The sequence below is a fragment of the Pleurodeles waltl genome, chromosome 10 (assembly GCF_031143425.1).
Source record: "Pleurodeles waltl isolate 20211129_DDA chromosome 10, aPleWal1.hap1.20221129, whole genome shotgun sequence".
NCBI classification, from domain to species: domain Eukaryota; kingdom Metazoa; phylum Chordata; class Amphibia; order Caudata; family Salamandridae; genus Pleurodeles; species Pleurodeles waltl.
The window spans coordinates 427786228-427811840 of NC_090449.1; the positions used below are offsets into that span (position 1 = coordinate 427786228).

Consider the following 25613-nt stretch of genomic DNA (forward strand, 5'->3'; position numbering starts at 1 on the left):
GACACTACCATACATTGAAAACAGGTCACGTTCCCTGGCAACAAGCTAGAAGAAAGAGACATATTTTCAATATTTAATTTAATGCGGCAACAACAAATAATGGTTAAAAAGGAAGCAACTTATGTCATGCTAAACACTGAGAAATTAGAAATGTTGCCCTTTACTGTGGCTGAAATATCATCTGTTGAATGGGTAATACACGGGGTCATTAATCTGCCTATTTCAACACTTCAATTCACATCCTGCTTGACACACATTCCAGTAGGCAGCTATGTAAGGCTGGGAGATAGTTATACACACGAGGACTGGGAGCTTCCCTTTTCATACAAATGTTTCAATGGCATGAAAGAGGTCTTTCTTGGTGGCAGTGAATGTGAGACTTTTGTGAGCTTTTCAATGGTTTGTTAGCAGCTGTCTTTGCACGGAGCGTGTAATGCCTCAGCAGCGAACTTGGCTTGCTATCTGAAGGGAGTTCCAGTCCCCTTGATTAGACCTGTGTTCCAGGTACTTTCAAATGGGAGCTATGTGCTCTTTAACAGTGAGAGTTGTTGCGAAATGCAAGCCGGAATAGCTTATGTCGTTTCGGTCTTTCAAATTGTCACCTGTTGCGGGAATGTCCTTTTCCTCCCCTACACAACAAAGGGAAGTACCAGAGATTTGGCCTCACATTGCTACTTCAGATGTGAATATTGACACGTTGAGCAGACTCAAGGCTATATTGTTTCAGAAACATGTGGCGTTTACATCTGCATCCGAGACCTATGCGCTTCAAGTTGAGGGGTCATCTGCAGAGATTCAGTCCCTTTTAAGTACAAACTTTCCAAGACACTTTGGTGAACTCGTGGGATGAATATTTAACGCATCCAGTACTACTGGGGTCGTGCATTTCTTTAAGGCTGTTGGTTCTGTTTTTGTTCACACCTTTTCCTCTATATTTGGCTTAATACCTTCAGCCATGCACTCAATAGTTTCAAGTGTTTTCGGGGATTTCCGACTACTTTCGTTATATTAAGTGGCATTCTGCTGTTGCTAATTTTTTTGCGCAATGGTTCGCCCTTCATAAGGAGGACCGAAAGCGCTCCCACCAGTGCAACTGTGTCGTGAACGCATGATGCAGTATTTCGGAGCACCACTCCTGGAAGAACTGGAGTGCGACTGGTCTCTGTCATTTAGACCTGTTTTGGATTATGTGCAACACGTGTTTTTAAGCCTTTGCTGCCTTTTCGAATAAGCACTGAAAGTTTGTCTTTCTACGCGACACTTACTTTCATTGGAAGCTAATCTGTTGATGTTCTTGCTGAGGGCTCCTTACCAGACATGAGCGTGGAGGGTGCGTTTGCTATAGGAAGCGGTCTATGAGTTGTCCTTCGTGGATTATGCAGCTCTTAACTCAACATTGGGCACAACACAGAATGCTGCTGCCTCAGCTGGAGCTCGGGCTTTGGAACATGAGTGCTCCTTGGTTTTCCTTGGAAACGATCTGGTGATTTTCACACCTGCCAAAGTGGAACATTTCCTGGCTTCAATTGTCCCAGATATAATTGGCAATTTTTTAAGTTACACTGACTTTCGAATTCGTTTTTTGGTGCCACTGCTGATGTTTTAAATTGCCCCTTTTACCCCATGCTCACTTGTCTTTTAACTTGTCATTATTCACATTCATGTTTATATGCTTTTATGAATAGGTTTTTAGTAGCTTTCATATTTTATTTTAGGCTTTTAACCACCTTTGAACCGGCAAGGGGAGGGTAATGTATAGCTATTTTAGCCATGTTTTAAATGCGTTATTTTAGAAAACTAGGCCTGCCGTTGTGCACTTTAGCCCAGTTACATTTTATTCTGCATCGCTTTGTTTTTCTATCATTAGCCACATTTGTGGTGTTGTTTTATGTTCCCTATCTAGTTGTTCTTTCACCTAGGAAAACATTACGTTTCTAGCCATTCATTAGACTTTGTGCTTGCCTCAAGGCTGCAGCCAGATAGGGTTACCGGCAAAAGTGGTACGATGTGTCTCCGACATACACAGAAACATACATATCCTTACGTGGGGACCTTTTCTTCGAACATCAGCTGTTTTATTATAAAACTACTTCTCTGTCCGACAGACGTTACCAGATGACCACGACTGCATGCTGATGGTCTTCGCTACAGCTGCTTGCTTAGGCTGACAAATCTTTGGCTTATATGGGGACGGTGTCTTCTTTGACAAGGGGCTTCCTTGCTGGGAATGATTGTATGGGGGATGATGTCTTCAGGGGGAGGGGGTGGGGGGGGATGATGTCTTCCGGGGGGCGGGGTGAGTACGGGTAGGAGGGCGTTTTGCAAGGAGGGGAACCTGAAGTGCAGATTAAGGATTATTCCTCTGATATATATATATATATATATTATTCTTAGTGACAGTATAGTGGGACTGTTTTGGTGTTTCACTCTTGTCACCATTTTGCTTCTAGCAAGTTTAATTATCCTACTTATTGTAATACATGCCATTTTATCTAAGATACAGTTACTTCAATAAACCTTATTGAACCATACTCTGCTTTGGTTTGTCTTTGCCTGTGTTAGACTAATGTAACTGAGTGAAAGGGATGAGATCTGATCAACCACGATTCCCCTTAGGAGTCCTCTCTGTGACGCGCCCGGTTGCCACAATTATCCCCGCTCTCGGGTGGAGATGAGGCACTGCTAGTTGGCCGGAAAACCCAGATTGGGCCGACAGGTGTCACATGGCGTGGGATCACATTCAGTTCCCCACAATTAAGGTGATTCAGCCAACCAAATCCTGTAGTCTCATTAGAATAATAAGAACCTACGCGACAGAGGGAGGGGTGGTGGAGGAGAGCTGAATAGTTTCTGGCTCAGTTGTGAAAGCAGACACATAGTATAAAGATTACTATGGCTCTCGTGGAGTGGACTGTATATGGGTTTTATTTGAGAATGTAAACCTTTACTGACCTGTCCGCAATTACAGGATTGGAAACTTCCCACTGAGATATGAGCCTAGTTTACCAGCTGCAAATAAATTTGGTTAAGTAAATAAATCACATCTGGTGTGTTTTACGTATAATTTAGTTCTTGTAAAGTAAATAGTTACGGGGAAAGGTCCTTTATGGGTATGTATAAAAGTGCTTCTGTTTTCATTTTTTATTTTTTTTGCAAATTAGAAGGAACACAGGCTACCTTTTAGATGTCCCTAAAGCATATTACCTTAAAACATTTGGAAAAGAGGCGTACAGCCTTTTAAATAGCATAAACGCATTCACAAATGTGCAAAAGTTCATAATATGCACATACTTTTGTAGTAAAGCATAAAACCAAGGTTTAATGAAAATACCGCAGAAGTTTAGAAAACGAGGGAAAGAGACACCACCTTTCTATTTGCACACGATTTATGCAAATTAAAAGGCAGAGTGACTCTCGTGTTTGCTAAACTGCAACCGTATTTTAAAGCTATGTCGTGTTTGCACTTGATAGGAAGTATTACGTTTTTTTTGTTGTTTGTTTTTTGGTGCCTTTGTGCAAATTAAAAGATAACGGCAGGCAGACGCAGTGCAGAGACGTTTCAAAATACGTCTGAATGTCAGAACGAGAATATTTTACCCAAAATTGTGCCACTGAAAAAAGAAAATGAGGGATAAGCAGATAGAGTTAACGTGCGCTACGAGCATCTGTGAGGCAGCGTGTCTTTCTGTTCTTATCACTCTGTCTATAACATCGGGCACAGATTAAATAATCTCTTGTCTGTACACCAGCTAGAGGATGCTTTTCCTGTGTAGGCAGGACTCAGTAAGTGCACAGACAGCAAAACGCTCATCTCGTGCCTGATGTGTCTGCAAAGAGCCCTGTCAACAACATGAGTATCGTGGGAGAGACACATGTTTATCTATGTTTTGTCAGGGATGGAAAAAGAAGTGATTCTGAGCTCCTTCAGGAATTAGTCCCCAATGAAAAAGTGACTGGGAAAAGCCTTCTGGACTGTAGAAAACATGTTCACATTCTTACAGTCAATGAGCCAGAGGACAGAATTTTGCCAGCATTAAAGGCGTTTGCACACTCAGGAAACACAAAGGGTGTGATTTAGAGTTTGGCGGAGGGGGTTACTTCGCCAGAAACGTGACCGATATCTGTCTGCCGTATTACGATTCCATTATAGCTTATGGAGTTCACAATACAGCGGACTGGAAATTTGTCACTTTTGTGGCGCAGTAACCCGTCCACCACAATCAGGCCCAACGTTTTCAGAGCTTAGCTTCTGGTACAGAAGTGAAGAAGAACAGGGGAAGAGAGAGCCTGCTTCAGCAAAGGAGTCTAAATGTAGGACCAAAAAAGTCAAACAGATTGACTAAAAGCAACACATCACAACCTAATGCTTTTCATGTACCCCTACTAGCTCTTCAGCAAAAGGACACCAAACTTGGAACGTCCTCTGTAGTGATGGAAGGCTTACAAAGAATCTTAAGTCTTAGCTTAGATCGTAAGCCATTTTACAAAGGGCCACAAGTCACATTATTGAATAGTTAACACTTCTGTGACGTATGAGTACAACCTGGGTCAATGGATTGCTTTTCAGTGATTTTTGGTCTACTTCCTTTAAGATGCCTTCTTGAGTTTCCTGGTTTGCATTTAATTCCTTTGATCTTCCTACTCCTGATAGATTAACTGGTTAGACAACTTTCCTTTTTAATTCTGTTAAGCTTTACCCAAAAGACTGACAGCAAAATCCTTACACATAGCTCAAACGGACACAGAAAACAAAAGTGATTGTGCACAGAAAGCAAAATTCATGAAAGGGTGATGTCTTCAGTAAATTCTATAGATTTACACAGGAGTGACAGACACCTCACCCTAGCGAATTATTACGTACCCAGGGAGAAGACTGCAGGATCTTCCGAGAAGTGACAGAAACCAAATCCTGTAGTGACAACAAAAGTCAAACCCTGGTGGAACAGTTAGGAACCCAGTGAGCTATGGAATTGGCCCAAAAGGGACATCAGCCCAAACCCTTTTACTATATGGAATAAGTTCTTTGGCGACTAAAGCCCAAGCCTTGGTTCTAAGGTCAGCAAACACAGAGTGTACTACGGAGTTTACAAGCCCAATCCCTGGTGGCACTTTTAGGCAGGCAGACAGTGATATATGGAATCCGCCAAGCAGTGACAGTGGCCCAAGCTCTGTGCTACATTGAATCAAACAGGTAGCAACAGAAGCCTAACTCCTTGAGGTGTGGTAAAGCAACCAGTGCATTCCAAATAGGGTATGTCCCTGGAGCAGCATGGAAGCATTTTCTGTACTAACAACCATAGCATCAGCACAGAGAGATCCTTTTAAGACTGGAAGGGCACAGCAAAGATAAATGGGCTATTCAGTCCACCCCTGGGGAAGAACTGGCCAGATCCTTTGTTGTGCTGGCAATAAAGTAACTAACGAGAGAGTTTCTCAATAGTGGTTTAGTGGAATATAAGGAATTTAAGTTACTGAAATGAGATATAGTCTTAAGATGATGTTGGTTCAGGAATGCGATCTGCATAGTGTACAGTTGAGCTCCATTGAGTATCTAGTATGCTGTTTTTTTGGTCCGAGTGTCACACTAATGCAGTGTGTGGATGATGGCCTAGGCCTGTTAAATGACATAAGAAAACAAGTTACTTACCTGTAACTGCAGTAACCAACTACTGGTATTTTTCTTAGATTCACATACTTGAATCATTCGTTGAAGTCCCATGGTACCATAATAAAGCAGTATGCAAGAATTGTAATAGGCTATTAAAAAGATGGCAGACTGCCATTATAGCCTATCGATGTCCTCTTAAAAAAAAAAAAAAGTACCAAACTTGAACTATGACCAATCAGGTAATAGCACCCTCTAGAATACTCCAGAAAGGCTGATTCCCTCAGACTTTCAAGTGGAAGTGGGAATAAAATCCTTGATTAAAAGGGGAGCCTCTCAGGGGAGGAAGGTGGGTCCTATGTGAATCTATGAAAGATACCAATACTGTAGAACTACAGTTACAGGTAAGTATCTCATTTTCCTATCCAGTATTGGATCTTTTATAGATTCACAAGCTTGAATCAGAACAGCAAGCAGTATTGTAGGCAATTGAAGCACTCTTAGAGGATGGTGGGTAAAAAAAAAACAGTCTCATAGTAGCCAATACAACATACCCATTTTATGTGTATCTAGACATACATTTGAAATTGTAAGCACTCATATCTGAACATTCAGATCAAGAAACGTTAATAGAATAAGAAAGTTGCAATATACAGCTGACTGGAAAAGCATTAGAATGAATGTGAATAAACATCTCTGTTTGAAGAGGCTCACCTTATTGGAATAAATGGCGTAAAACAGCATGCCCCTTGGTCGAGTCACTGCGTTGAGTTGACTCTAGGCAGTGGTGCTGCGTAAAAGAGTGGGTGCTCCTCCATGTGGCAGTATAGCATATTTTCTCCAGTGGGATACCTGTGAAAAGAGCAGCTGAAGTAGATACTACTCTTGTGGAATGAGCCTTAGCTTATCTCGTCAGGGGTTTGCCAGCATTAAAAAAAGACAAAACTGAATTGGTGCTGTAATCCTCTGTTCTGTTTGTGGCTTTCATCAATGCACCCCCCTGACGCCCTTGACTATAAGAGAGAAGCAGTTGATCCATTTTGCGAATCTGTTTAGTGCGGTGGAAGAAGAACTTGAAACAATGTTTGATGTTTAAAGTGTGGAGATTCCTTTCAGCTGGTGTGGTAGGATTGGTAAAAAATTTCAGAATGATAGGTTCATTGAGGTTAAATTGGAAAGGATCTTTTGGAATGAACCTCAGATTTGTTCTAAGAATGACAAATTTGTCTGACGTGTAGAAAGGGCTCTAGGATTGTGAAGGCCACTATCTCACGGACTCTTCTGGTGAATTTAGAAAGCGAGTAGTATAGCAACCTTCCATGTGAGGAACTTCAGTTCAGCCTTATGAGTTGGATTGAAAAGGGATTTTACTAATTGTGAGGGGACCGCGTTGAGATGCCACTCCCGGGGAGGTACTCGCACCAATGGGAAAGTTCTGAATAGCCCTTTCATGAATTGTTTAATGAGTCTTTTGGAGCAGAGAGATGTATTTTCTGTGGAACGTTTGCAGCTTGAGATTGTGGCGAGGTGAACTTTAATTGATGCATGAACAAGACCTGATTTGACTAGCAAAAGAAGATAAGGTATGATCTGGTCAGGAGGGGCTTTAAACAGGTGAACGTTATTCTAATGGCACCAAGAACAGAATCTTTTCCACTTTATCCTGCAAGTTTTTTTAAAGTATTATCTGCCCATGCTCTGGGTAATATATCTCTGCATTCCTGATTGATGGTTAAGTTTGCAACTCATAGAACTCAGGTGCCATGCGTGCAACTGAAGAGAGGCTGGCTCCGGGTGTAAAACTTGGCCCCGTTTCCTTGTTAGAAGCATTTGTTTCTTTAGAAGACGGATGCATTCCGTTAAGGACAGGAAAATTGGCTCTGTAAACCATTGTTGTGAGTGCCACCTGGGGGCTATTAGGATGAGTAGACACTGCTCTGTTTTCATCTTCCTGAGAATCCTGGGAAGAAATGGGATAGGGGGAAGGGGGAAAAGTGTATGCATAAATTCCAGACCGTCACATCGAAAGTACATTCCCCCACGACCTTGGGAGCGGGTATCAACGGGAGTAGAACTGGCATTTGGCGTTCTTGACTGTCTCAAAAAGATCCAATGTTGGCATGCCCCAGCATGAGAAAATCTTGTCTACATCTAGTTGATACAGTTCCCACTCGTGGCAACTGTCCTAAGTTCTGCTGAGAATGTTTGCTAAAGTGTTGTTTGCCCCCGACACATGTTTTGCTTCTAGAGAAATGTTGTGAATTGTGAGCCAATCCCAAAGAGCTTGGGCTTCTTGAGAAAGAGAAAGAAACCAGGTACCTCCCTGTTTGTTGATGTAATACATGCTGGTTAGGTTGCCTGTACAGACTAGCACCAAGGAGTCTGTTATTCAGGAAAGAACAATCTATGGATTTATGGTGAGAAATATCACTTTTATTTCCAAGGGACTGATATGCATTAGTTTTTGATGCTCGGACCATTTCCTATCTACAGGTCCTGTAAATGGCTTCCCCATCCCTCTAGGGAAGCATCAGTCGTGAATACGAAGTCTGGAACTGGAGTCAGGAACATCAGGCCTTGACAGATATGTTCCATGCAGGACCACCATGCTAGCGTTTCCACCAACCTTGGGGTAACGCTGATCAAGTCTATGAAGGAGCCTTGAGACTGAATCATTTGCTTCTGTAGCTCCTCTTGTAATGGTCTCTTCTTTACTTGTGCCACTGGCACTAGGTTTAATGCAGAGGAGATCATACCCAGGAGCGACTTGAATAATCTTACAGACACAGGATTTAGTATGGAGATTTGTAGAGCCAGATTGGGTAGTCTTCGCTGTCTCTCTTCTGACAAGTAGGCTTTGCTCTCGATTGTGTCAAGACTGGCACCAAGGAATGTTATCCTTTGAGTTGGCATGGTGGAGGATTTATGATTGTTTGCAGTGAGGCCTAATTGTAAAATAGTGAAAGGCAGACACTGGGGGAATGGGATGCTTGTAGTGGCACTGAAGCTTTCAGCAGCCGATCGTCTGGGTAGGGAAATACCTGATGACCTTGCATGCAAAGCGTAGCTGCCACTGGGACAAGACATATTGTGAAAATTTGAGGCACTGACTTTAGTCTGAAAGGTAATGGGTACTGGCTACGGTGAAGTGGAGGTACCTGTGATGCTTGGGATGAATGGGGATGTAGAAGTAAGCATTTTGTAAATCCAATGAGGTCATATAATCTTCACAGTCTAAAAGATGAAGGATGCCTGATAAAGTAATCATACGGAAATAAATTTGCACAGAAATTTGTTCAATTTTCTGAGGTCTAGTATATTCCCCTGCATTTTTTCTCATCAGGAAAAAACAGGAGTGAAATCCTAATGCTCGTTGAAGAGAGGGAACCTTCTCTATCATGTCCTGGGAAAGCATAAGTAATGCCACTTTCCTCAGCAAGAGGAGATGAGGTGGGTACGCTCCTTTCGGAGAATGGTTTTGTGGTCTCTGCACAAACACCAAAGTATGACCATAGGTTACTAAATCCACCACCCAATGATATTCTTAATTTCGGCTAAAAGCCATAAAAGTATCCAATAAGACAATATACCATATTCACACACTAAAATAGAGAACAAAAGGATTTAAAAAAAATAAAATCCGTATTATACAGTGAGAGTCCCTACCACTTTCTTCTAAAATGAATTGTATGAGCATGCAAGTATAAAAACAGTGTAAAACAGTCAATACATTTTATAAAATTAGAAACCATTCTGCCTTAGTTCCACTTAATTATCTGCGTTGGACAAGTGTCTTTTTAGGCTTTAACAATCAGTCAGCAAGATTTTCTCTAGTTCTTATAGCCCATGCACTTTTGAGATATCTAACGACTGCAAAGACTATCTTGTCACTTGTATCGCTTGCCAGTATTCGTAAGGATGTATTGTATTTCCTTATGCCCAGTGATCTACATAAAGGAATGATCCACTTCTTCCTAGTGACCAAATATCTAGGGCAGAAGAATACAAAGTGTTGCTCGAGGCAGAAATGGCAGGAGCTCAAGTTATTATCCTCCTTACTCCACTTTGCAGTGAATGTCTTGAGCGGCAAGATCCCTAGTCTAAATTTAATAAAAAGGCTTTTAATGTAAGGAGGGTTTATATTGTCCATGTAGGCTTCAAACTTAGGGCTGCATTTATGGTCTAAAAACTGTACTGTCCTGCTACCTTGGTCCTTTTTGGACCAAGTCTACACCAGAACCATCTCCCAGTAGCACCGCCTTATGCGCATTTTTGCTTCCTTAGTTAGATTACAAGGGTCTCTCCACACCTCCTCCATTTTAATGAATTGGCTCATATCTCTGATGTATTTTAACCAAGGAATTTTCAATGCGCCACCATTCGCTAGCAGCTCAGCTGCTGCTGCTTGATAGGTGGTCAGATGTTCAGATGTCCAAAGACGAACCCGATACATAAGTGGTCTCAGGGCAATTTCATTGTGGATCTCATTTATAGCTAAGGCAAATCTGAGGGGTGTGAGAGGAGTGCTCATCGGCAAACGCAAAAATTTACGCATAAAGCGATTTTCTACTGTTGTCAAGCTTCTGGAGTTGCAGTGTCCCCCCATAACTCGGCACCATAGATTGAGGCCGCCACTGCCTTATATACAGTAATGACAGGTGAGATTTCCCCTTCTGAGGTGTTTGCAACGTTCCTCCCTATCACTACTGACATCTGCCGGAGGACAGACAGACTCTTTTCAATTTGTGCCGACCATTGTTGGTCGTCTGCTAGTCTGATCCCCAAATAATCAAATTGCCTAACTCTCTCTACCAATTGTCCTGCTATAGTCATTTTTCCCCTGAATGACTTGCGCGAATTAAAAGCCATAAACTTGGTCTTAGTTGGATTTATTTCAAGGCCCCTCTTGGCCCAAAAGATAGAAAAGGCATCAAGTTCATTTTGGCGGACCATTGGGGTTCTTGAAATCAGTAGAGTGTCGTCCGCAAACATGAGAATGGGGACCGGGGCTCCTGCTAGCTTCGGGGCATCATGGTTACAATGCGTCAGCTGATCTACCACACCATTGATAAAGAGGTTAAACAGTGTGGGAGCTAAGACACACCCCTGCCTGACCCCCCCTATCAACGGGTATCGCTTCTGTCAGGTCTCCACCTTGAGACCAACGTACCTGGGCGTATGTTCCCTCATGGAGATGTTTTATCAGTCTCAGCAGTTCTTTATCAAGTTGATAGGACTCCAAGACATTCCACAAGCTGTCCTGTGGGACCAGATCAAAGGCGGTCATTAAACCATTAAAGGCCACATACAAGTGGCTCTTACTGAGTATCAGGTATTTCCAGCAGAGGAGGTTGAATCTAAATGCCTGGTCTATTGTGCTAACTCCTTTCCTGAATCCCGCCTGGAAGTTGGAGAGGATCTGAAAATCCCCTATCCATGTCTGCAGTCTGGTCAGGACCGGTTTACAAAATACTTTTTTACTCACATCAATTAACCTTATTGGTCTGTAGTTGGTTGGTAATTCCCTTGTCCCCTTTTTAAAAACAGGAACTATTATTGCTCCTTGCCATGTAGAGGGGAGCCCACCACCCCTCAAAATCACATTGCTAAGTGCATTTAGATATAAAGACCAAGTTCTTGGTCGGGATAGATACAGGACACCTGGAATACTATCAAGACCAGGGGGCTTTCGTTTACGCAGTGTTTGAAGGGCCAGAGTAGTTTCTTTTAGGGAAAAGGGGTCCAAATCAAAGTTAGATGAAGTAGCTAACCCGGAAGTTGGTGTATAGGAAGTAGAAGGCCCCTCTAGTGTTGATGAAGATACGTTGATGCAGCTAATCTGAACCGCTTTATACAGATTTCCAAACTGTGACACCCAGGTTTCTGGCAGAATTGCTGGATAGCTCTCCACGTTTTGGGGATGTCCCTTTTCTGCCACCAGTTTCCAAAACAGTTTTGTATCCCTCTCATGGAGAGCATCTATCAGGGCATTCCAATTTTTGGTTTCCCACTCTTTTTTAGCGTTTTTCAATGTTATTTAATATGCAGTCCTAGTTGCTCTTATCTCCCGGTGACTCCCTACCTGTAATGCTTCCAACAGCTCTAGTTTGGCCTGTTGGCAAGAACTAGAGAACCATCTCAGTGATCTATCTATGGTTTCTACCCGTTTCCTTAGTACCTGAAAGAATGGTCTTAACTGGTTGACCAAAATACCATGCAAATTAATCAGGTCAACCAGTGCAATGTCAGTATGCTTCAGGGAAGAAGAGTCAATATAACTACATTGTATGTTGAAATCTGGAACTTCGCATCTTCTGCCACCATTTCCCATCTTACATTTTTATAATCGTTTGTCGCTGTTAAAATGTTACCCTTCACCCATTTAGTCAGTTTGCTACTGTTAAATGTGGAGGTTAAGAAGGATGTGCAGAGAGCTTGGTGGTTGGTATCATCTTGTGGGGGAGACAGCCATATCAATGAGAGTTCCAGAGAATATCATCTACTAGAATATAGTCTAAGTGGCTCAAATATAGTCATTTTTTATATGTAGGCAAGGCCAGACTATCTGACTTCGTATTCCCATTTACTACTCTTAGTCCCATCGTTTTTATTAGATTCTCGAATAGGACTAATGCTTCCTTTATTTTCTATGTTATGACCTGGACCGGGCTTGATCTGTCCCAGGGGTCTGCAAACTGGGTTCCTTCTTGCAGGTAATCATCCTTGTGACTCAACTGCATTTTGCAATCCCCTGCAATGATTATGGCCTGCCCCCCTGGTAGATGATTCAAAAGCTCTGTGAGAGAATTCTGCAAAGCAATCTGTGTGCTTTGTGGGCCAGGTCTAGTATAGATATTTATGATTACTATACGAGTAGGCCCCCTTAGACTATTGAATTCCACCTCCACAGCTAATATGTCCCTGGTGGGGCTAAATAGTTCCTTCACCTTGGGGAACAGATCGTGTTTTAGCCAGATTATCAATCCCCTGATGCCCTCCTAGATGGCGATGGGAGCGCAACCTTCTGGAAGGTCCAGTATCCTGCTCTATAAATCATTGAAGGGGCCCATGTCTCTTGTAAGAGAATGATATGATGTTGATCTATAAAACTGCATCACTCTGGGTTAGTTGTTTTTGATAGCACACCTGCCACATTCCAGGATAAAAGTTTGATCATTACCATCCCCTATATTTAACAATCTCTCATTAGCCTTTTTCTTTTTTTTTATAGAGGATGCTACTTCACAGTCCCACCCTTCTACTTGGCCACTACAATGTATTTCTACCTCTGCTCCCGCGAGGCCCGATGACAGATTACTTGCGGCACAAGGTTCCATTACCCTTTTGATAGATACATCGTCCCTCCCTGGCTTCATTTTGGGAGCTTTGCATCAATCCACAGTTGAAATTGGACTACTCCTATGGCCCTGCCTTAATGTACATGTACTTGGAAGCGGTATGTTGCTAGGGTTACCTCTAAAAAACAAATTAGCCATTAGTGGCGGAATCGTTTGGGTAAGAGTTACTTGGGATAGGGTACCAGGTCTCAATCTTTGCTTAAGCGCTAGAAGACCCTTTACTCGACTCTGACTATTCAATTTCAACCCTATGAGGTCCGTTTCTAGGCTATTACTTGAATATCTCTGGACATTAACTATGTCGTCGAGTATAACGGACCTACATTTCTTTACTCCCCTTATCCAGTGGATTACTTTATTTTTGAGAGAATCCCCTTGTTCCTTGAGACCATGGTTTAACTTTGGAATGTTCATCATATATATATATCATATGGGCTGTGCTTAGTCTGGGTCAGCAGAATACTCAGTAGGGGGTCTCTATTGCTATTGTCTAAGGGCTTGTTTCTGTGCGCCTCTTGGTTTTCCCCTTATCATGTTGGCGTCACATTTGTTTGGGTTAGCCACTTCGAAATCCACCACCCATTTGAATGATGTTATCTCCTTCCATTGTTGGAGGTAGTTTAAGATGTTCGCGCCCACCTAGGTGGAAGGAGTGGATGCAGCCGGTACCTGGTCCAGGTCATTGTTTGGGGCCTGTATCATGACCCTGGTGGGATTGCTTCTGATGTGCACCTTGCTTGCTGTTGGCTGCTGTGGGAGGCTGTGGATAGGCCAGATGTTAGGAGGGCCTGTATTGAGACTGGGTTGACAATTGCTGGTGTCGCTGGCAGCCACCTCTGTAAGAAGAAAAACCTCTCCCTCTGACACCTCGAAATGGCAACTTTTTGATTTGCAAAGTTCATAGGGACCTTGCAGAGTCTGTATCATTTTTTATTGCCAGTAAGGATTCATCAATGTGCTTCCCATTGTGGGCCATATCCAAGATTTTAGATTGGACCTCCAGTCGAAAGGATGTGGCCTTTAGCCATCCTTAGCACTGTAACACTGCTGCTCTGGCTAATTGGCAGAAACATGTGGAAGCAAGGTCTAGGGCACATTCGATAATCTCTGCAGAAGTATGCTTGCCCTCCTGCAGTATCTTCTTTGCCTCAGATCTTATGTCCTCAGGGATGAGATCGAGCAAGCTGCTGACATCTGACCACATCTGGTGGTCATAGCACCCTAGGATTGCTTGAGTGTTGGCTGCACAGACAGTAAATGCAGACATATGAGAGAACCTATTCCCCAGGTTGTCAAGACGCCTGCCTTCCTTATCTAGTAGAGCAGATATGGAAATGGAAAGGTTTCGTAAACGTCTGAGCTGCCTGAGAGATGACAGAATCAGGCTTGGGATGGCCAATATAACAGGCAGGGGAGTCCTCTGTGGGCTTAGATTTCTCATCCAGGCAAGGTAGGACTCGAGGGACTGTAGATGGATTTTCATAATTGTAAGTCCCTCACTCCATATGTAATCTATGATGGGTATGGCTCTCTCCGACTTTCTGGCCTGCTCTTTAAAATCATGGAGAAAACAATCCAACTGCCTAATGGATGTTGGTAGATGAAAACGTGCTACAGCTCAGTCCATTAGGGTATGGAAACCTCCGATGTCCTCAGGGGAGAATCTGAGGGATGAGGAGGCAGAGGAGGTTGAGTAGGGACCAACTATTCGTTGTGAGGCTGCTGTGGAGCACTCATTTCTCCTCTTCCGTCTTTTTCTTCTGAAGAAATATCATCCTCCCTAGGAGGTGTGGCAATGCATGAGGATGGTGTAAACTTAGCTGTTGGAGAACGAGGGATGTTTTTTGGCATGTCAGGAAAATCAGCCTGGGGTTGTGTTGATTGCTGTTCCTGTATAGAGTCTGGAAAAATCCTTCTGTAATGCTGACGCATGGCCTGCAAATCCTGAACCAGTGAGTAGGGCAGCTGTACCACCTCTTGTCTAGGTTTGGGACAGTCATAATGTTCATAGTGTTTGCTATGTGGGGTGAAATAAGACTCATAGCCATGCTGGTCACCTTCCTCCTCGTCGTCCGCTTGATACTTAACATGATGTTCTGAGGGACAGTAAGCGTCCCCAAAAGGTCAATCATCTTCAGACTCCTCCCAGTCTCACAGATGGTTTGGAAGCAAAGATGAAACTTTGCTTGGGGAAGTCACCCGAGGACGCAAGGCAGTGTTTGATATTTTGGAGAAGTTAATAGAAGTGGTAGTATCTGTCGATGGTAGACAACACAATATTGAAGAATGATGTTGCAGACACAATTCCTCCCGTTGACAGTGTAGTTGTCAACAGTGTTGCAGTCGACAGTGGTGTAGATGATCGCCCTGTCGCCGACGGTGGGACTGTAGACAGTGGTGCAGATGGTACTTTAACTGACACTGGCTTCATCAACAGTATCTTCGTCTTCGACTGTGGTGATGTCAAATCCACTGTCAACGGTGACCTAGAGGCAAATACCTTCATGGGCAAGATGGGAGCAGTAATAGCTGTCGTCGATAATGTTCACGACGATTATGGCCTCGTCGATGAGAAGGTAGTTGTGGTCACCATCATCAACACGAACGTCGACGGTGGTGTCGTCGTATACGAAGTTGTAAGAGGAGTTTTAGACCTCAACGGTTCAGATGAAGGAGAGCGGTGATGCTCCTTCTCCTTCAGTGATGGAGTGGATGGTTGTGAGGAAGCCGACTGAGGAGACAAGAGGGATTTCATCCTATTGTGAGGGTCCTTGTGGTGAGATTTTAGGGCCTTTCAGTTCTCCTCAGAAACCCCCTGGTCAGAGGATCGTGACCTTTTATGGGGCCTTACAGTTATATCACTGTCCTCACCTGAAGGGCTGGATCTTTGGGATCTGGACTTCTGCAGCCACAGAAGTAATCTATCTTCTCTGTCTCAATCTTTTTGAGGAGAAGGTACAGCACATTTTACACTCCTTCACCTGATGCTGTGGGTAAAGGCAATAAAGGCAGTCTCTGTGTGGGTCATCCGCATGTATCCTTCTCTTCCCACATGACTTGCACGAACGAAACAGACCTTTCTTGGAAGGCTCAGGCATGTAGAAGAACTGGGTTTTCACAGTGAAAAAAACTGAGCAGAGCTCACGGAGACTCCCTTCACAATATGTGAGGTAGAAAACGTGAGGTAATCAGCCTCTCTTGGGAGTATTCTAGGGGCTGCTAGCACCTGATTGGTCATAGTTCAAGTTTGGTTCTTTTGTTTAAAAAGCGTAACAGAAGCCCAGCCCGAATCAGCAAGAATGACCCTCCACACAAAGTTTTAAGGGAAAACTTTGGTTTTCCTAAAAAGCTCTCACCCACCAGGGTTACCCCTTGGTGGCATGCTTCATCACTGGGTCCATCCCGTTCCACTGCAGAACAAGGCGGGCTGCAACCAACAAATAACGTGGGAACACTTTTTTGTAACCTAATTCGCTATGCTGGAAAGAATAGAAGTGGGGGTGTCTTGAAAAGATTAAAAATACCTGCCCTCAGGGAAATCAATATTTTAATATCTGTCCTTCTTGCATACTGCTTTATTATGGTACCGTGGGACTCCCACTTTGACATTGGGGAATGATTCAAGCATGTGAATCTATGAAAGATCCATTACTGGATAACAGGCTCTGTGTTCTGGACCTGGAGATACGCACAAAGCGATTGTTCAATTGTTGGAGCGTGGACTACCATTCCTGTCATGGATTTAGGCTGTACAAGGGCGCTGGCAGCATAAATGGCTTTCTGAATCTGTATTAGTGACCAGACAGGTTTAGCTGTGGCACAAGAGTGGAGGCGTACTGGCCCACCAATGTAAAGTTCCACTGCCAGGTCATAGAGCTAAGAACCCAATCCATGTTTGTGTTACAATTACATCACTCTGTCTTCGGGGGTCCTGTACATGGACCAGCTGCAGTCTGGAAATCACCATCAAAACTCATGCAAATTCATGATATGACCAACTGCCTGCGTGCAGTTTCAAGCCCAGACAATAATAATTAAATAAAAAAAAATAACTGTCAAGAACTACAGACCCCACAATGCACTACAAGTCCCAGCATCAACAGTGCAATTCTTTCAAGGGAACTGGTCCTCTTGTTCCTCTGCACTGAATTCTCTTTTCCAGAGATTGCGAGCGGTGGTACTTGCACACACTTGTGACTAGTATTGTGTGCCATGCCTTGCATTTTGCATAATTCCTTTTCTGCCTTTTGTCTACAGTTAAGTGCAGCCCCGGGTTGCTCCCTTACAAACGAGTGTCTAGTTCGTTCCTTCTGTTTCCGCTATAATTTCCCTTTGCTTATTTGTTTTGTGTCTATCATCTTCTCATGTATCTGCTCCTGTGTCTCCTTGTTTATGTGGTCTTTGTCTGTGTCTAGTTTTCTTGCAGTTCAGTCCCTTGCTTGCTACAGCTCTTAATTTGTCTTGCTTTGTTTGTGCTCCAGTTTTAATTTGACACCTTGCTCTAATATCTATCCCTTTTGTTGCTGATGGACAATAAAATAAAAGACAAGAGTAAATTTAGATTCACCCCAATTCAAAAATGTGTAGACTGACTGAGAGTTTGGCAGACTCCGATGCATTGGAGTACCCTGTCCACCAAACTCTAAATTAGGTCTTAGTGTCTAAGAAGTGGACTAGTTTTCGCTCAATTTAAAAATTTCAGTTTTACTTTTTGCTTCTTTATTTATATATACTTTATTGATCTGTTAATATTATTTGATTTTCTAACAAGCCATGGACCCCCTAAGTAGGTCCCCAGGCTAAGAATCAAGAATCACTGATCTAGACACTCAATTTGGGGAAAAGGAAACAGGATTTCCATTAGAAATGTAATTAGGTCCTTTTGCTGCACACATCTGCTAATTAAACTTTCTGAGTACTGCTATTTTTTTAGATGGTGGGGTAAAGGGTGAAACAGCAGTCTGTTGTTCTGAGTGTGGCTTTAAATGAGGACAGCCTTGTGTCTCCTTTCCGTAACCTGTTGCGTAAGGAGGATGGAACGATTCAGTCCTCAGATACGGTGGGCAAGTGCTGAGGACTGAACCGTTCTGTCCTTGCACCCACCCCGGTGGGCCATCCATTTCACCCCCCCAACCAGGGATGGCAGCAGAACCTCTTTCACTCCCACCCACAACCCCCCACCCACAACCCCACCCCCGTCTGCGATTTGATTATGTCATCAAATGCAGCCGACCAAGCTGGACGCCATTTGTTTCCAGTGCGTCTTCGTGAGAGGACCAACTAAGTCCTTCTCCAGGGCTGGAGGTAGGGTGGAGGGTTGGTGGGTGGTTCTTTTGTTTCAAAACATACACATGGGGAAAGGAAGGAGTTTTTCCTTTTCCCCTGTGCCTGTTTTGAAGAGATCATCATAGGTGAGTCCTGTGATCACGGAGCAGAAATCCTTCCACTATGCTACAAGGTATTTTTTAAATGTATGTTAGAGAGAGCGACCCCCTTAGGCAAGGGTCGCTCCCTGAGGAGCCATAATTTGTCCATGTTTCGGCTCCGGGGGTAGATCGGCTATTTTTTCAGCTGATCTGTCTACCTTGGGGTGCGAGTATTTCTGATTGTGCATTGGAAGGCAGCAAACCCTTGGGCAAGGGTCGTTGCCCTGTGGGACCACATGTTTTTTTTCTGTGTTTTGATTGTAAAATACTATTTGTCTTTTCTGTGGTTCTCTGTCAGGGCGTACATTGTCTCTACATTGTCTGCTGATGTGAGTGCTGTAATGTGCTGGGCCCGCAGCTGGTGGTGTGAATGGTCTTATATGTCCAGTATGAAAGGTGTGTGAATGGCCTGTAAAGCGGTTGGGTACCTTCTCCCGGTTTTACAACTCAGGAATTGTAAGACATTGGTTCCGTTTTTTTACCTTTCAATTATTAACAGCCCATTTTTGTGAAATCTCTTTTTAATAACATTTTGCGATTTGAACCTTCACTCACCCTCAAGCCAAATCCAACCAGTATGTGTGTACCTGAGAAATAGATGGTTGTGAAGTAATATTTGTCTTTTCTGTCTTTCTTTGCCAGGGTGCACCATCTACCAACTCTAGATATTTTTGCAAATTAAACACCCAGGGGAGTACAAGGTGGTATGCCTCTTGTGGATCCGGACAAGTTTTCATGCCCTGCAAACCTCAAAAGGTTACTAAAATCACATATTTTCCTTGCATTTATGTGCCATATTTGTCCATAATTAGAAGGAAACCGCAAGATTCCTACCACCCAGCACTTCCCCACTTGTAAAAATAAAAATGCTGCCCCACTTGTGTGGCTGGGTCTAGTGCCCGCAGCAGGAACTGATAAAACACACAATAATGGGAGACCTCGCAAAGGAACCCTCCTTAACCATGGTTTGACTTGTTCTGGTGCAGGCACTAGGCCTAGCCACCCAAGCGAGGTACCATTTTTATTGGGAGACTTCGGAGTGTGCTGGGTGAAAAGAAGTTTGGGGCTCCCTGTGGATTCTAGAACTTTCTAATACAGAAATGTGAGGAAAATATGCTTTTTAAGTCAAAGTTTGAGGTTTGCAAGGGATTCTGGGTAACAAAACGTGGTGAAAGCCACGCAAGTCAGTCCTCCCTAGATAGTTTTCACAAATGTACAGGTTGGCTAGGTTTACCTCTGTGCCAGTTGAGCTAGGGTCCAAAATCTACAGCTATCCACATCGTAAAAAGAGGATCAGTTTGGGTGGAAAAATGTGCTGCGTCCATGTTGCATTTTGGGGTGTTTCCTGTTGCGGGCACTAGGTCTACACACATGTGAAATACCATTTTTTATCAGAAGACTTGGAGGAATGCTCGATGGAAGAACATTTGTAGTGGAATCTAGAACTCTCCATCACAAAAAACGTGAGGGAAATGTGTTTTTTTTTTTTTTTAGTTTTTGTTTGCAAGGGCTTCTGGGTAACTAAACCTGGTGAGAGCCACGTATGTCAGCCCATACTGAATACCCCTAGGTGTCTAGTTTTAAACAATGTACAGATTGGCTAGTTTTCCCAAAGTGTCAGCTGAGCTATGCTCCGAAGCCTAGAGTTACCCACATTAGAAAAAGAGGGTCAGTTTTGGGTGGAAAAATGGGCTGCAACCATGTTGCGTTTTGGGGTGTTTCCTGTTGTGGGCTCTAGGTCTACCCTCACAAGTAAGGTACCATTTTATTTGGGAGACTTGTGGAAGCACAATTTAGTGTAATTTTAGCTATTACCAATTGGATTTCGCTTTACTCGTGCCTTTCAAATGTAAAGAAAGATGACATTTTAAGAAATACCCTCCAAATCACATGCTTGTACAGGTACTGAAAAATTCAGCAATGTATAAATAACCACTGCTTCTAAACTCTATGTCTTGTGCCCATTTCAGAAATACATACTTTTTCTTGATAACCATTTTTCACTCTGCCTGTTTTGCTATAAGAATTTGTCTATACTCGGTACTCAATGAAAACGCATCATACTGTGCAGCTCAGTTGTTTGCTGTGAGTACATTGGGTTCCTGGAGAACCTACAAAACCTATATATTTCTACAATCAGAGCGGTCTAGGGAACGTAATGATACATTGCTTTTGTCAATCTGCCTTCGGGACAAAAAAGTTACAGATGAAAATGTTGTCACAAATGCCAATTTATTCCTACTCATTTTCAATATTCCTTCATTTCAACAGTTATTTTCATTGGGAAAACTTTGAGGGATCTACACATATGTAGTAGTAGTACAAACTTTATTCGACTTTCAACAAGTCATAAAAGTATCAAATATTATACATTTCAGTATGCAATAAATAAGATAAAATTTAAATTACTATAATAAAAAGATACATACAATCAGCGAAGTTAAGATATCTTTAAAAAAAAATTCATAGTTGCAGTCCATTAATAAACTAAATATAAAATTACATCGCTACCCCCATACGCTTTCTTGTATTTAATACGGAGGATAAAAATTTAGCCAAGGTTCCACACATCTCAATAGAGGATAGCACCTGGAGGCTGGCATACGCGGCGCGACACTGGGGCATGTTGATTATCCTTAAGAGAGGGACTACTAGGCGTTTTCTCTGCTTGGCATAACATTTACAAAATAGGACCACGTGAATTGTAGTTTGAGATGACTTTGCATCACATGGACAGGGCTTCAGCGTGGTACTCCAATCGTTCATAGTAGGGAAGGTTACTAGGCGATGAAATATATCTAGCCTCAGCCTGGTGAGAACAAAACGGTGGCAGGGGTTTACCACATTCGACAAATAAGGCTGTATTCCCTCCGTCGACAAAATTATTTGATTGTGAATGACGGTGGGCTTTTTTTGATTCAGCCTCCCATCGTGAATCTTCTAGATATTTTAGTACCAGAGCACTCAGGTCCTTCCTAGAGATTTTCCCCAGTGAAGCTGGGTTTGTATAAAAAGCTTTGTTTCCCATATTTTCAAAGAAGGTCATAATATATCTTAACCAAGGCACGCTTGCTGCGTATATGGACTTTATGCAGTCAGTCAGGATGGCCTTATTTAGTTCAGTATATTCCGAGGTCCAAACTTTATGCCATAACAGTAATGGTTGAATCTTTATCAAGTCTGTGATAAAGGGGAGCCCCAGTTCAGAGTGGACAATGAATGATGATGTACCATTTGGTACCATTAATAGCTGTCTTATAAAATCATTTTCCACCGTCTGCACTGGGGTACAATTAGTATATCCCCAAATTCCAGACCCGTACATAACAGCCGGGGTGCACTTGGCTTTATAAATTTTTATCATGTTCACCGGGGTAACCCCCCCGATCCTTTAAGAAAAAAGCCTTAAGGCCACCGTTGTTTTGATAAGCTGGGCTTTTCTCATTTTCCTACAGTTAGCCCAGGAGCCCTGTTTGTCAAACATTATGCCAAGATATGAGAAGGTTCGCGCAGTTTCTACCCTCCCATCCGCGGTAGTAATATTATAAGTCTTGCCGCGTTTCCCGCCACAGTTCATAATAAATGTTTTTGAGCGATTGACGGTGAGTCCCAATTGTGACATAAATGTGATGCAAGTAGTTAAAAGTTTTTGAAAAGCTAGCGGGGTTCTGGCCATTAAAACTGCGTCATCTGCGTAGAGTAGTACCGAGACAGCGTGATTACCTATTTGGGGGAGATCTTTGCAGTCACTAGCCAATACTTTTTCCAAATTATTTATATACATTAAGAACAAGAACGGGGCAAGAACACAACCTTTGCGCCCGCCTCTATGTATGCCAAAAGGGCGAGTACATTCCCCTTTTAGCCCATACCTCACTCTTGCTCGACACCCTGTGTACATTTCACGAATAAACTGAATTATGGCTGGTTCAACCCCCATGTTACTTAAGATATCCCATAACTTATCATGTAGTACACAGTCAAATGCCGATGTTAGGTCAATAAAAGCCAAATACAGGTTGCCTTCTCTAATCCTTGTATACTTTCCAATAATAATACTTAAGTTCAGGCTTTGCTCCACTGTCCCAATTCCTTTCCGGAAACCATACTGGACAGAAGATAAAGCATTCTTTTCTTCTGCCCATATTTGCAACCTGTTCAAGATAATTCTCCCTGCTAGTTTAGCCGTTGTGTCCAACAAGGAGATTGGCCTGTAACAGGCTGGGTTAAGACGATCAGCTTTTTTATATATTGGAATGATATTGGAGTCTCGCCAGGATGGTAAGGGACCTCGTATGCAGATAGCCCTCAATGTCTGCGTCAATACGGGCCCCCATAGCTGGATATTTGCCTTGTATAAATCAATCGGAACGCCATCGGGACACGGAGCTTTCCCTGATTTACTTAGAGTTATGGCTTTCTCTACCTCCTCAAGGCTAAATTGCGGGGTTATGGTCAGACATGTACCTTCCTGGAGACATTGATCGTGTACAGGAACTGTAGGCCTCAAATCGCTATCCAGCGAATATATTTTAGAAAAATATGCAATCCAATCCTCTTCGGAAATCGCTATTTCCATCCTGGGTGGAATCTCTGTCCCCAAACACAGGAGAATTGATTGTTTTCCAAAAGAGGATGTTATCTTTTGTACTGCTAGCTGTGTGTAGAGTCTCCCTCAGAGATTTTTTTAGAGTCAGTTTCCTTTCCTTCATTGCTGTTTTGTATTCTTGTCTGCACCGGCGTATGTCTGTTGTAGATTTATTTGGGGCTGTTAGAGCCTTTTTCAGATTCCTATGTGCTTGAGAGCAGCTATAGTTGAACCATTTAGGAGCCCTTTTTTGTCCCGGCTTACCAGCTCTGATAGTAAGGGCTTCTTTTATGGTTTGCAAGATCAATGTAAAAGCACTTAAGCATCGCCCTGGATCTAGATTCTCACTTAAACAGTCTGCAAAAGCAAGCTTGCAGTCACATAATAATTGTTTCAACGGAGACTTGGAGTCTGTCTGAGACCATTTCAGGGTATATCCGTGCTCGGTGCTAATTCGATGTCATCTACCAGAGTGGCCCTGTCATCCCTATCTGGTTTGAGGGGAGTTAATGAGAGGTTCAGACTCTGGGGATAGTGGTCGCTAATTGCGATGTCGTTCAAAGTATAATTCATGAGGTAGTATGCAAAGTGAGTTGACATTAAAACATAATCAATCACAGTATTCGCACCCTTTCTATTGTAAGTTGGTTTAAACTGTGTTTCGTCAGAATATAGTTTGTTTACAAAGGATAGGTTATGGATTTGAGCCAGTGAATTCATTGCATCTCCTTGGGTGTTATGAGCAAAATGAAGTCTTAAACCAACACCTTCATGATCCCAGCCACATACCTTATCTGAGGTTTCTTTACAAGGGTGGACGTTAAAATCGCCGCCCCAGATCATGAAGGTCTCACGGTTATTATTTGCACTTATTTTTTTTAGATTATCTCCCATCTCCGTTAGGACATTGGAGAGCTCACCAGGGGCTGCGTTATTATAAAAGTTGATAATGACTAGATGGGTCTTATGATCCAAGTTACCCTCTATCATTTGATAGAACAAGCTTGTAAATTTCATCTCTAAGTTCTGTAATCGTAACTTGTTAGAAATATATATGCATAGACCCCCTTTTGGTCTATCGTACCTGGACTGAGCGGCTGGCAAGTGAAATGTTTTATAGCCATTAATATGGAGAGGACTTAATAGCCATGTCTCTTGGAGACAGATGCATGAATATTCTTCTATGAAGTTCACCCAGGTCTCATTGCCTATCTTGTTGGTTAGACCTGCAATGTTCCAAAACAGTAAAGCTAACTCCGCTTTCTGTTTAGGAATACCGTACTGGTTCTTTGATAAACAGGGAGATAGAACACCGTCGGGTGGATGGATTATGTTTCTAGGGGGGCTGCTCTGATTTAAGTAGGGTTGAATCCTATTTCTTATAGGGTCCGTTGTGTGGGATGTGTGTTCTTTATTTAAAACCCGCCCTGATTTATATGCTACCTGGGCTAGCTCATCTGAAGAAACTGTCTGATTCTTGTCAAGTCAATCTATATCTTCTAGAGTCGTAAGAGGGTGGAATCTGTTACGCCCTGTAAGGGGGTCTGGTGTATTTAGAGATGCTCTTACTAGTTGTGGATTTATAGGGTTATACCCCACTGGTCTTTGATAAAAGAAACCTAGGGGTAGTAGCGAGATACCTTGGGAAGTGACTTGTCTGGCTCCTAGTTCATAGATAATTCTGCCTACTAAGTTTGGGGAGCTGAATGAGAGGACCACGCAATCTCCTTCCAGCACTTTCTTACTGCTTCCTATCCACTTAATTCTTCTAACCATTTTTATGTCTTTGAAAAGGGGCCGACCATTCCCGAACCCAAGCAAACTCCTATCCAGTTTAGGGCCTTATTTCTCAGGGCCGTCCATGATTCTTGCTGCTGCTCGTTTAGGGGTGGGACATTAGCCAAGACCACTACGTAAGGTGTAGCCTCTGAGGGGAGATCTAGTAGGTCACTTGGCAGATGTAGTAAATTCGAGGATTTGGTCCCGCTGAAGGTGTTCCTCCCAGAGTTTACATGGGACTGAGTGGTCGTTGTCCTAGATGGGCTGATGCCTACTCTCTTGAATAGTCTAGGGTTTAAGGTTGTTTGTTCGGGAGAAAATTATGAGCTGTAGCAACGGAGGGTGAAGGCCGGGAAGTTTGATTCAAGTTGGATACTGATGGTTGTATTAATGTCTTTCTCAGGGGGTTTGCATTCGGGTATGAACCGTTTCTCCTGTCTTGCAGGGGAAATTGGATGTTATTTTTTTGCTCTGGGATCAGTGATGATGTATTAGGAACCTTTATTACTGGGTATGAATCTTCCCAGTGTAAAGCCTTTATTAATCCTAGGCCTGCCTCAAGATTACTCTCCACCCCCTTTAAACGCTCCAGCATGGAGTCAAGGGTGGCCCCAATGGATGATTTCAGGGTATTTACTAACTCGTGGAGATTTATAAGGAGTGATCTAGTCGTATCTCCTACACTATTTGACGATTTCTTCCGGAGTGGTTTCTTGGGATGTTTTATAATCGGAGTGGTTGTTATTTCTATCACTGGGGGATTTTTTGAATTCCTGTCTTCCAGGCCCACCTCCGGTTTTCTTGGTCGTTTAGCAACAGGAGAGATTTCATCCAGGGAGTAAATTATATTAGAGGTG

General features: G+C 42.9%; 1 protein-coding gene across 9 annotated transcripts in view; it reads right to left on the reverse strand.

The window, feature by feature from the left end:
* Positions 1 to 25613, reverse strand: part of HMOX2 (heme oxygenase 2) — an 815387-nt gene that overhangs the window by 654397 nt on the left and 135377 nt on the right. For 2 of the 9 annotated variants that reach the window (XM_069210688.1, XM_069210686.1), the window contains one exon: positions 6320 to 6457. The exons of the other annotated variants lie outside the window; for them this stretch is intronic. The gene's annotated coding sequence lies outside the window, so the exon portion shown is untranslated. The remainder of the gene's footprint in view (positions 1 to 6319; positions 6458 to 25613) is intronic. 9 annotated transcript variants of the gene reach the window in all.